Source organism: Harmonia axyridis, chromosome 1, assembly GCF_914767665.1.
Source record: "Harmonia axyridis chromosome 1, icHarAxyr1.1, whole genome shotgun sequence".
NCBI classification, from domain to species: Eukaryota; Metazoa; Arthropoda; class Insecta; order Coleoptera; family Coccinellidae; genus Harmonia; species Harmonia axyridis.
In genome coordinates this window covers 21,227,864-21,241,436 of record NC_059501.1, presented here as the reverse complement: position 1 = coordinate 21,241,436, position 13,573 = coordinate 21,227,864, and the positions used below count along the sequence as shown (strand labels likewise).

The 13,573-nt window shown below is 32.2% G+C and overlaps 1 protein-coding gene across 1 annotated transcript in view; it reads right to left on the bottom strand.

The window, feature by feature from the left end:
- Window positions 1–11,751, bottom strand: part of LOC123682331 (paired box protein Pax-3-A) — a 47,432-nt gene extending 35,681 nt beyond the window's left edge. Inside the window, exon 1 of the mRNA XM_045620900.1 lies at window positions 11,592–11,751. The gene's annotated coding sequence lies outside the window, so the exon portion shown is untranslated. The remainder of the gene's footprint in view (window positions 1–11,591) is intronic.
- Window positions 11,752–13,573: the final 1,822 nt, after the last annotated feature.

The window sequence follows — 13,573 nt, the reverse complement described above, 5'->3', positions numbered from 1 at the left end:
CAGAATCTTAGGTAAAACGAGGTTCGATGATTTTTATGGCTGAAATATTATGTATGCTGAAAATATTATGGTGTGAATAAATTTTTTGGCAATAGGTTTCTTCGGGTGCCAGCCCAAATCAATCGATATTCTACACGAGTTAACTGCATGTCCATAGAGGACAGTTATGCTCGTTAAGATTTCAACACCTTGATAGGATGTGGACTTCAATAATTAATTGCCCATTTATTTGTTATTCGAATCATTATGATTGATGGGATATCGAGAGAAACAGAGGAATCTGAGAAATGTAGTAGAGAGCAGAAATAATACAATACAATATGAGAAGATCACCAGAAAATTTTGCCCTGGATAATTCATCAATATCATTGTTTACATATTGTCAATTAATTTCCTACAGATGTTTTGCTGGAATTCTCTTCCGAGGAATGGGCTCTTATGGAATATCAGATAATAGCGTATATATGTGCCCAAGTTGTTACTGGTATATGTTCCTGGTTATTGACAATTGCATGTGGTATAGATAGTCAGACATATCCAAAGTATCCACATACAAAAATCGGTACAATGGTAACTTATACTGTAATACTTATTTATAATGTTGTATGCTACCCATAAAAAGTACAGAAACTCGACTACCTTAAGGCCAGTTTCATAATCCATCCTAAAAGCCTGCCTTTGGTAAAGACCGTTTCATCAGAAGATCATCTTCAAAATAAGCTTGAAAGTGAGCGTCTTTTGAAGAAAGCTTTCTTTTATTCATAAGGGTAAGTGTTAAATTTCATAGGGTTTGCTACTCTGAGAACTAGTGATTTATTGTCTGCATTTGGTAATATTTAATATAAATTGAAATTGAATTGAAATTTTGTGTATAAAGTGAAAGTAGATGAAGGTCCTTCATTTCAAATATGATAATTTCATTAGAAAAGGTTGTGTGGTAGAGGATAACGTATGATGGAAATGACACAACAGAGAGATGTTATGTTTTGCAGTCATAGAACATGCGTGAAGAAAAGGATCCCTTTCTTATGACTTTATGGGGAAGGACACTTCAAACCTTTTTCTCACCTCAAAATTGGTGCATGAAAAACGTTTCATTTGTGAAGGAAACTTCTCACGGAAAACGACACTTTCGTTTATGAAACTGCCCTCACAGTTACTAAGGCTTTAAGGATGACTGAAGCACAACTTCAAGAGATTCAACCATTTCACGTTAATAGTGTGTATTTGGTAAAATTTTTCAAGAATGTTTTGTTTAACAAGATGATTGAAACTTATGAAAAATGAAATATGTTTACCTTTGCTTCACATATAATAGAGTGTCTCAAAACAGAATGCTCTTTCTATCGGGATCAATGCTATACTAATTATGATTATACATTTTCATTTTAAAAATTTGAATGAGGAAAGCACAGATTCAGAAAATCTCAAATCAGAATATGTGTTCGAAGAATATCAACGGACTCATTTATTTTGCAAAATCCAAATACAACTAAAATACGACACTGTTTCAAAAAAGATATAAAAGAAGTTGAAAGACAATTGAGAAGTATGGAAAAAAACTTATTCATTCAATAAAAAAGTAAAAAGAAAAAGTTTCTCACGCATTTGAAAATATCTGTCCATCTGAAAGTTTGAATTAATAAATTTTCAAAATTCACTGGTATATTATTAGAGAAATAGTACACGTCATATAAAAAAGGTCTCCTAAAAAGATGTGATTTATTATTATAGCATTACATACAGTTGGTTATTTTATCTATATCTAGTTGAAGAGATCCCATGAAAGGATAATACTGAAATTTCATAATTACCTAAATTTCAATCTATTCCAGTCTGTTTTATCGGAAATATTGAGAATTTTTTTTGTTATTCAGCTTGAAATTTATATGCTTTAGGTGGTGCGATTAACGTGAAGTTTTGCATCAAAATCGAAATTGTTGTTGTTCATCTAAACGCAAAATTCACGAATCGGTAGTAGATATCATTTATTGTTATACTGAATCGCGAAGCCTGAAATTGTGTTATTGTATTATTGACGCAAAATCTCAACATGCGATGGAATTTGTTTTTTTTCGATATCTTTATTAAGTTTCTCTGTATCTAGTGATGCGATCAACTCAAAATTTCGAATGAATCTTCAAACTGTTTTTCGAGATCCAAATGTAAAATTGTATATTCAACGTAGTAAGTATTGAAATCATAAGGAAATGAAACCCCCAGTCAAATTTTGCTCAAGAACTGAATTCAGTTTGTTTCTGTGCTATTCGAGTGTCTATTCAATTAGAATTGATTTCATTATAAATTGATCACCCTATATATCTGTTAAAAGACAAAATAGAATGGATCATACTCTCATAATTCATTAGATATTTAAAAAAGAGCCCATCTCGATACAACTATATTTAGTCGAAGATTAATCATTTTGAAGCTATAATAAGCGTATATATCATGTCTAAATGGTCATCATTCAAATATTTATGGTTAAATATGCAAATCTAATATACATATGTATTCAAAACAGTAGCCAGAAAGTACTTGAAATGAAAAAAAGACCTAAACTCGCATCAGAGTATTTAATATTAATAAAACCTATGATGTTTCCTGTCACCTTGTACACTTGCACAGTGTGCGCAACGTGCAATTATACATATAAAAAACTGGACGGTGTAAGATACCGGTGGCCAATCACAGATGCGCCTATTAACATTAGAAACAAGAATGTCCAGAGTGACTCGAAGATCGTCTGTATAGAAGTGGACAAAAGCGGACAAGAATCTCGCCTCAAATTCGATATAACTACTGATTATATATAGTTCATTGAAGAAGTTTTTTTATGTATTATCATTTAGGGGAAAGTCGTATTTACAACTTAATCTATCTACCTACATATAGGGTAAAATATTTCATTTTGAATCTGTCATTTTGATCTGTCATTTTGAAGCTGTCATTTTTGGATATTTGAAAAGTAAAAACTACGCCATTCCTAAAACTTGAACGATACACGCTTCAACAATGCATTGAAATTGTTAAAATTCGCTATAAAAATGTTGAAAATTATGCATTCACAGTTCGTAAAAAGAGACCTAAAAAGAGATGGATCGATGACTTCAGAACAGTAGCGGGAGAACAGTGGATGAGATTGGCAACAGATCGTGTGGCATGGAAAAACCTGGAAGGGGCCTATATCCGACAATGGATGGACACGGGCTGAAGAAGAAGAAGAAGAGAAGTTCGTAAAACTGAAGAACTTTTCGGCAGGCAAAAGTAGAACTAGTGCATAAATTTAGTGACTTGAAGAATCTGGAAAAGGGAATCATATTAGGCCACCGAGATCTTGTAATTTAAGACCTCTAGTTTTTTTTATTTGAGGCCACGTGAAAGATAAGGTCTATGCCAATAATCCACAATCGTTTTAAGATCTTAAAGATTGAATTCGTGAAACTATAGAGGACATGTAGCCACAAAATGCAAATTGATCATGAATAATTTCATGGAAATCATATGAAGCTGCATATGGCCATTTGGATGAGATTGTTTTTGCATCGTTAATGGCATACCTCCCTGCTTACTACATAAAATAAAAATCCATTGATTTCGTTCAAAATATACTGTTTTTTTTTAATATCAAAATGAACGCAGTGTTTCATTCATCTAAGGGAAGAGGCGGGAATCTAATATTGCCTTTTTTCTCTAGCAATACGTGAAATGAAAAAATGTCCAGTCACACAGAGTGTTCAGTTTTTCCTGTGTGTTTCGTTTATCAGCAACCTGTTTTTTTTCAAATTTTCGGTTTCTAAAGAATAATACTGCAAATTCGAAAAAATTTCAATAGGTCTCACCACAATATTATAATATCGAATAATCTAAGTGACCATTACTGGAAAAGACCTGTTATGCTTACAATTGGCAGTATGCGAATATTCAAGTGAATTGAAATATCTAGAAAAACGTCAATATTTAGCATGACTGGGTTTCTCTTCCAATATTGTTTGCAGTTCGGGAATGTGGTTTTCTCTATTTCAGTATCGTAATGAGTTCATTACACTTCTAAAAACAGTGCTGTAATGAACTCATTGCAGCATCGTTTTCAGTTATATTTTTCGTTTTGTTGTTGTCTATACCTATACTGACTTCAAATCCTATCGAATTCCAACAAACGTCAATAATTGTCAATATAATATAATTTGGATATATTGATATGATTTGCAATATTATTCGCAATTTCTCTTGATTCTGGTGGTGTTAAATCGACTTCGTCAGACATAATTCACTAATTTAATGCGTAACCATAAATTATATCAAAATTCGAAACGTACAATTCATATTCAAATTCCGTAATCTGTCAATTTTCGTAACAGTCACACCAACTGCCAAGATACAATACAAAAGTCACTAGGATGTAGAATCTGAATTTTTCATTGAATTTCGACAATATTTCACAAAACTATCGTCTAATACTCGTTGCAGAAGGCAATTCCAACTGCACTCATGCGTTCCAAAACTTGCTCCTTCGTCGCTCGAATAGGAGCTCATTCTGCAACTTTTTTTAGAATATACTATTATATACTATTTTTTTCTGAAATCGCAATCTACATTAATCGAGAATTTCTTAAATGAATAACATTTCGTTTACAATCTCATTGCCTATGAAATCGTTTCCTTGAAAATTGATTCGTTTATTACTGTAACAAAAATCGGATAATCTTAACTTTCGGTTTAATATCTACTTAAATTTTGACGATTTTAAAAATACAGTAATGATAATGTTACGATTTGCGGGATAAAGTCGGTAAATGCTGCTAAAAATGTCATTTTGCATTTGTTGCCGAATGAATGCAAGGAGAAATAAGAATACGATAACAAACATTCCATAAATTATTTCCAACAAAAAAGTTGAAAGCATCTACATTAGGGTGAAGTTCCTCTATACTCAGTAAAAAGAAGGTCAATTGAAATCATAATAAAATTACCTTAAAAGTACGGAATTTTTGATTTATATATTTATGATTAAGACAAAACAATTTAATTTATTTTTTAATACTAATGTACTAGTAATAGATACTCAATTCATTCATTCATGTGCATAAATGGTATTCGACAAATGCTAACTTGCTTTCAGAAGTGTATGCATCATAGCAAACTTCTTTTTCATCCCTCCTACAAATCAAATCAACAAAAGTGGGTAATATTTGCTTAACAACAAACGAGACTGTTCAAGACTGCAAGATATCTATGTATTTTATTGTTATGAGAGTTAAAAGTGTACAGAGGCCATTATCAAGTTAATATGTACAAAATATGGTTACCACCTGTTCGATATCAAAAGTCACTAATAAACTGAAAGTGTTCCCACCATACGATTACAATCGAAACTTTCGTTAACAGAAAGCTGATTCCCTCTGCCTAAGTGCTCGCAGTTATCGATATATCAGATTTTCTTACAAATCAAATTGTCATCGTTCCCTTTTATCGTTTCCTGTGGATCTGACAAGAACTGGAAGACTTGATAAACAGATAGTTGATTAAATTGGCAAACTCCCGAATCTGTGAGCATCTATCAGGAAAGCAGTTTACAAAACACGTAATAATTAAATTTTCAGCGTATCTACACCTGGCATCTAACTCAGTATTACCAACATAACTTTTTCCTTCAATTTCGAAGCGTCTATGGGAAGTGGTGCCAACACGCTGGAGTTTGTCGATTTTAATTTACATGCACGGATGCAAATGGTAATGCGACACTAATAACTTCTTGAATACGTTAGGTAAACCGCCATCTGACATTGATAGAAGAATGTTAGTTGTAGGAAAGCATACGGGTTCCCAGGTTAACTCTAACATTTGTATTATTTCATTCAGCTGCAGGGGTGAAATGGTGTAATAAGTGAAGAACCTCTGGCGGATGGAAAGAAAAAAAAATGCGAAGGAAACGCTCTTGCAACCTAACATGCACCTCCAATTATTCAACACCCCATTTATTGAGCTCAGGGGAAAACTTATTAAATTCTTATTTTAATCTTTCATTTTATGTTAATCAAGAGTTTCAAAATTTTTTATATAGCAAAAATAATCATATTATACAGGGCGAGTAGTATTTTGAACAGCTTTGGTATCTATACAATTCAGAGCATCATTAACAACATGGACACTAGAAATGTTTTTCGAACTTTTGATTATGTATAAATGTATACCTTATAAGTAATGTAATTTAATTTTGAATTGCTATGTAAAATTCATGGCATTTACTCTTTTAGTTCAAGACTCGGGTTAAGAATTGTTGCATTTTTGTTTTCTACGATAATTGATGTAAATTTTCTTCTTCTGGTTCAAATTGCTATTTACAAGGTGTTAATAAATACAAGTTGCACACTATATTGGGTAGTGCTTACGGGAACGCTTGATAGTTCATATACCAATGAGGCAGAACCATGATCTTCGAAAATTGTATTCAATGCTCATTCTGAACATTTTTTCTCCTATGGACATAGCTCCGATTCGTATTCGTTCATAATGAACAATAATTTGAAATAATTTATTTATTTGGCCTAGTCCCGGAAGTAGGTACTTCCCCGACTATAGGCCGGGAAAAATCACATCGTTGTTATCATTGTCTATATAAAAATCTTGGTAGATATGATTGTGATAAATATAGTTGATCATTAATATTATATGATCGACTGATACCTATTTGACATGAAATTAGTTGACACTTTCATGCGGTAGTGAGTTTGAAAATGTGCATAGCAAAATTTTCAATGCATCTGCTGTTACATCATAAATATTGCCTGAAGAATCTAAGCCCAAGTGACAAATGGATGATTATGAGGAAATGCAGAACTATAACAGAAAATCTAATTTCGGCTTGTTTGGCCCAAAAATTTGAAACTGTCAAATTCTCTAACCTGATTAGGAGCATGTAGGGCTAGACTTCGCCCCTGAGTAGAAAGCTAAGCATCTATCCAATAAAGACATTTATTATTATCATTATTATTCATATATGTTTCAATATAAATATTAATATAGATGAGAATTAGAATTAGAATATTCTGTTCGAATTTCAATATTTGATACAATTGAGAATTAAAATGTTCGAAATATTGTTCTACAAAGAAATAATATAAAGGAAATGTATATTGGTGATTTATTATTCTACACTGTCGCCGAAAAAATAATGTACTCAACACGTCCTAAAACAGTTTTTTTGGACTCGCAGACTTCCAGACTTTTGTCTACTCGTTAAATACATTTTTTCGCAACTGAGGAGTATGCAGATATTGTGTTTAAATCTTGGAATATGGATATTCTCATGAAAATTCCAGAAGAGCAGCTAGATAATACCGAAGATCTGAATAGACTCCCACCTGCTCACACAATATATTTAGTGTATACTTCCGAGAAACATGCAATCCTGCTCCAAAGAAAGCCATTCGGCCAACTGAAGTGAATATAGAAAATGAAGAAAATTTAATAGAGTTTGTTCCTGGCAACTTTTTAATTAATGTTCAGCGTGTAGCTACTAATATTCATTCATCACCAAAATTCGTATGGTGTGTTTTGAAAAGATAAATGTTGCATCCATTTCATAGACGAAATGTATAAGCTTCACATGCTGGCGATGTCCCACAACGGTTAGAATATTGTTGATAATAGGTAATTTCAGCAAACTAAAAAATATATTCATTTCACTTATCATGCGGTCTGACAAGGTTTGTTTCACTAAGGATGTTATCAACAACAATCATTATGAACATGTATGAGTATTGCAAAATCCATATGCCATTACCATGTGGCATCAGTACGATGGTACACCACCATACAGAGGAAGACAAGTAGCAGCTTACTTAGATGAAAATTCCCCAAATAAATATGATAGGTAATGGGTGCATAATGCCATGGCTACTTCGCTAGCCGGATCTCAATCCGTTAGACTTTTATTAATGTGGACTATAAAACAGCTTATCTATCATGTTGGAATCACATCTAATCAACAATTATACTTGATAGATTTCAAGATACAGCAAACCAAATAAGAAATGACCCAAATCTAATTCGCCGGGTAACGGAATCTACAGTTCTTCGATGTGAGGATTGTCTTTAAGCCGAAGGTGGACATTTCTCACAATTTTCATCATTTCAAGATTTTTATTTCTATTCAACATAATTTTATCGTTGAAGAAGATTGATACATATTCGAACTTTTTCGCTGTAGACATGCAATAGTAATTTACGTAACAAGTCCGGAAAATATGGTTTTTTTGGACGAATAGACAAAATTCCAGGACGAGCGTAAGCGAGTCCTGGAAGTCTGTGAGTCAAAAAAAAAACATTTTCGGGCGTGTTGCGTACAATATTTTTTCGGCAACCATGTAAAATAACAATATCGCTGCTGCTTTCCATATTTTATTGCGATTGCGATCAAAAAACATGCAAATTTTTGACAACTAATTTCATATGAACTGTCAGCCGTTATCTCGGTTGCTATGGATTCTATGATTCTTTTCCGGCCTAGTTCGGGAAGTACGTACTTTCCGGACTGGGCCGGAAAAGAATCATTAAAATTGAAAAAATTAAATTTTCATACCTATATGAGATTGTTTCTCCTCCTATATTATACGGCTTATGAAATTTTATGTCATATTTTGCGCAATGTGAATGAAAATGAAGAAACGTAATACAACGTGAAAATAATTAAATTATTAAAATAAAATTAATGCATTGTTTTTTATTTAGGGAAAAGACTGCGGAGGCTCCCTGCTAATTATAAAGATCGCAACGCAATTCTCTACGTGATCACTAGTTAAAGGTGCGTTAACACCATTCGGTTTCATATTAAACTCGGACAACACAGGTGGCCGTCAAATACCACTCGCCTCTAGAAGGATATTAAGTATTAAATTATTCACCCCAAAGATTGTAAATGTAAATACATGACTAATTTTCGCATTACTATCAATTATCGATAAATCAGTGTATTCAAATTGGGAGCCAGATTTCTTTCTGATTTTAGGTAAATTTTCAGCTCCTTATTTCCTGAAAAAAAATTTTGCTAAATTGTCTGTGCGATAGATACTAAGAGGGTGAACATCTAATCCCAGTTTTTTTAAGCTTCTTAGAACTAGTTTTTGAAATTTGCGGAAATCATTTGAATTTGATAGATACAATTAAAAGATCGGTCCATATTTTTTTATAGATATAAGGTGCCGCCACTATTATGAAGCTTATGAGATGCCCAATGAGTGGATTATCAGTCGAAATCAATTCTTGTGTTGTGTTTTGATCTGAATAAAATGAAGGTCAACTGGCAATTTGAATTCTTCGATTGAATTGGAGAGAGTTGATAGACTAAGGGAAAACGAGATATATATTTCAGAAAATAGATACGTTAAATATTATATAATACATCATAATATGTACTAATGGCATTATAGTATGTACTTATATATTCAGTTTTTTTTAAAAATATCAGCTTAAACTGAATCAAGTAGGTACAGAAGATACCGAAGAAGATACCTACCAGTATTTTAATTGCAGATACATACGCAGGTTACGTCTATGATAGAACAGGTTGATGTGAAACAATTATAAAACTTTTGTGGAACAATTTGAATTATCTCGAAATATTTAGTGAATATCGCTTGAAAAGTTCTGGGAATTGATCATTTATCAGTTTGAAGAATTGTCAAAATGTTGTGTCTCCAAGTTGGACAATTAAGTATAATATACATACATACACCCACATGGAGTTTCAGCGCCACTTGTTATTTTGTTCCCGCCATTATCTATTTCTTGAATTCATCTCAATTTTCACAATTAATAATATATCCAACAGTGAATTTGTCTCAAAAAAAAAAAAGAAGAAGAGGAATGTTAAATAATTTGTCCATAAAGATCAGTAGAACGAGTAACTGACCAAAAACTTTTACCAATCAATCATTTTTTTTTCGAGATGGCTTCGGATGTTTTTCACTTTCAGCAAAAACTAATAAATGAATGTTTATATTCTGGAGGGAACAATAAATGAATATATTTTTGTTTCGTTGTTTTTTTAAATCATAATGGTAGGACGGATTAACTTTATAATTAATTAAATAAATTGATGATAAAGGACCCCGCACGTTTAGTATGGGAAATGGCTTTCCGTGAATTTGGCTGAATTTTTGATATGTTGTAGTTCTTGATGAACTGATCAGAAAAGTCCTTAGCCACAAAGCTCAAAAATGGACAGTTTTCGAGATACGGAGTTTCGAAAATGGATTTTTTGCAATTTTCGGGGTTTTTGCTCATCAATCGGGGAGCTCTCATTTCTGGTTTGAATGGAATTTGGATGTTCGGCGGCCAGAACCCGATTGAGAAATGATCTTCCTTGGTTATATTAGGCACCGTCATCGATAATTTTTTATACACTGCTCCACATTGGCTATGAAATGAGATACAAAATCCAAGATCTTCCATACATCTTTTCATGCCACAAGATGACTCCAGAATAATTCACATGACCGAGAAACGACATATTGTGAGATTTTCTTAAAAGAGACCATAATAACTGAATCCCCATATATCTGATGTCCAATAATATCAAATATGTTAGCCGAAATGTTCATAACCAGGCATCGCGAGCTGTAATGGGGGAAAATGGGAAAATCATAATCATATATCCTCAGGGATAACAATTGTGATCACTATTGATGTCATTTACATATGATATGTGATTTGTTTCTCACAAATCTCGATAATCTGTCAATGGGGTGCCAAGACATTTTCCTCAGAATGTCTCGAAATTGATGATAGCATCTCACAGACAAACGAATCCGTGAAAATGTCTGCAGTTTTGATACAATATAGTACTATCCGGGTAGAATATAGAAGTCCAAGTGTTGGAAGCAAACTATGAATAGAACTTCCGATATTAACCCACGAATTCTTGATAATATTTTTTTTTTCTATGAACTTTTTGAACTTCAAACATACGAATGAATACTATCTAATAATATGATCGTTGGCAAAATGAATGAGTAGATCAATCGAAAACAATATAATAATGAGAGTAACATTCATAATAATAATAACAATAATGATAATAAACAAAAAACAATTTAATATTATATTAGCAATCGATGCCTTCTAGCATTGAGCATGGATAAATTATAGATTTATACTCAATGCGCTTACGCTACTTGCACCTATTCTTAGAGTATCTAAGATAAATTGTGGTTAATGCAGAGGAAGATAAATTGAACACCGATATGTATCCCAAATATGTAGTTAATGCTGCGCTCATAGTACATTATTCAGTTTGAAAATTATATCTTCCACTTTAATATTTAAATCCCCTACAAAATTAATGCTACCCTATTAGTGACATTAACTAAAGACTCCACTTATTTTTCGATTATACTTCATCAATTTTCAAGACACTGATATAAAACCTATTCGAAAAAAAGTTTCAATATCCAAAACAAAAAGACTTATTGAATTCTATGTTTCATCATAGAAAAACCGAACCACAGAAAAAAAAGCGGGAAATTCGAAATTTCAAAAAATCAATAATCCAAAATAGATTTTGAATTCAAATTAGGAGTTGTACCTACCTCCTAGTATCCTTTTCCTTCCAGTGTAAACAGCTCGTCCTTCCGCAGGACCTCTTCGGCGCTGGTAAGTACAGGTCACGCGTCGTCAAACACAACCAAAACCGTACTGGATGGACCGATGGACGCACCACGGTCTTGCACTTGACTCTGGCCCTCGAGATATCAGAGCCCCACGTTACGTCACTCCTCACCCGGTGGCGTTACAGCTTTGCCGTAACGCGTGGTGTTTCATTTTCAGATGGGGGTGGCGTTGCCAGATTGATTCATTTTTCTGGATTTAGGGGTTGTGAATCAATTTCAGAAAGTCCAAGGGAGTAAAGCTTTGTAATTGCTATAAAATCCTTCTAAATTTCATCCATCCTATTTGAATTGTATAATTTTTTTTATTTTATTTTATAGTTCAATATTTGAATTTTATTCGGAAAGTATACAGGATATCCCATATGAAACTTATCACTTGAATATTTCATTCAGTAGAAGTTTAGACAAAATTTACAAAACACGCCGGAATTGCATTTGATTTACACCGACTTTTCAAAGGATTAAGTATTGGCATGAGAAGATACGTATCTTCGTATCTATTGCAGTTTGAAATTTAAAAGTTTTATATGTCACCTCGATTTATGAAAGGATGATTGCCAAAAAATAAACAAAAGAAACAAGTTCATTCTCCCAACGTTTCATCACGTATTTCGGCCCATTACTTTTCAATAAATTACCAAGTGCCCTAAAACAATTTGAGCAAAATAAGAAAAAATTCAAAGATGAAATCATTCTTTTTCTGCATAAAAATCCAAACTACTTCTCGGACGTTTTCGCATAGGTGTAATTCCATATACATACTGCGCTCGGCTTGCGCATGTCCCTGCCTTCGATTTTGATTTTGATGAGTTCAACCTCTTAAATTAAATTAAACTCTGCTATTTTGATTTGTTTTTTTTTCTTTTTCTTTAGAACTGCGCTGTGCCTAAGCTCATGAGGGGGCACCTGCAAACATTGTCTTAGGCAACGCCCTCTCTTTATGCTATTTATAATGGATTAAAATGTATACTGATTTATTTTATTTCAAGTTTTGTAAAAAATTATGTAGAAACTGAATGAATAAAGTTTGATTGATTGATAAAAAAAAAAATTATTTCGATGGACACTTCATTCAAATTAATGATAGTCTATTTTTTGGAGATTTCCCAAAAGTTCATATCAAACAAATTATTTATTAGGGGAAAAGTTTTACATGTGACTTATTATTATCTATTAGCACACACAAATATAGAGCTCTAAATGTATTCTCATTTTTTTGAGAAATTTTGAAATTTTTATAAGGAATTTTGTCAGAAGGTTGTCTAAGAGATTTTCATAAAAATATTGTAATTCAAAAGGGTAATATTAGAGAAACGACTTTGGATATTTTTCTTCTTCTTCTTCTTCTTCTTGTCGTGTCTTATCCATTCCGAACGTTGGTAATCAATATGGCTAGTTTTTTCTTAATGATAGCGTTCCTAAAATGTTGTGCGAGTGAGAGAATTGATAGTTAAAAAAAATTTGCCTTGAAAAAAAACATCTTTATTTATAATTTTTGATAGTTATATATACTACTAAATCAAAATAACAGCAAATCAACACAATATTCTATATCTATGTACCTATGTAGACATACACTAAAAATTGGATCTATTTTCACAGGAGTTTTGAATATTTCTTTTTCAATAAAATATAGAAGTAAGTTATAATTCCCACAAAAAGTCATTTATCACTTTTCTGAACAATTTTACCTAAGAAACAAAAAAATTACAACACAGGAATGTTTCTCCAATTTACTAATTTTTTGGAAAAAATATGTTTTTAATAGGTCCAATATAAATTGGACCCACTAAAAAAACTATTCCTTCAAAATATTTTTTGTTGATCCAGATATAAACAAAAAATTTATAGTACCTATATCTAGTCTTATTATAACATATCTCACAAAAAAAAAGATAAAA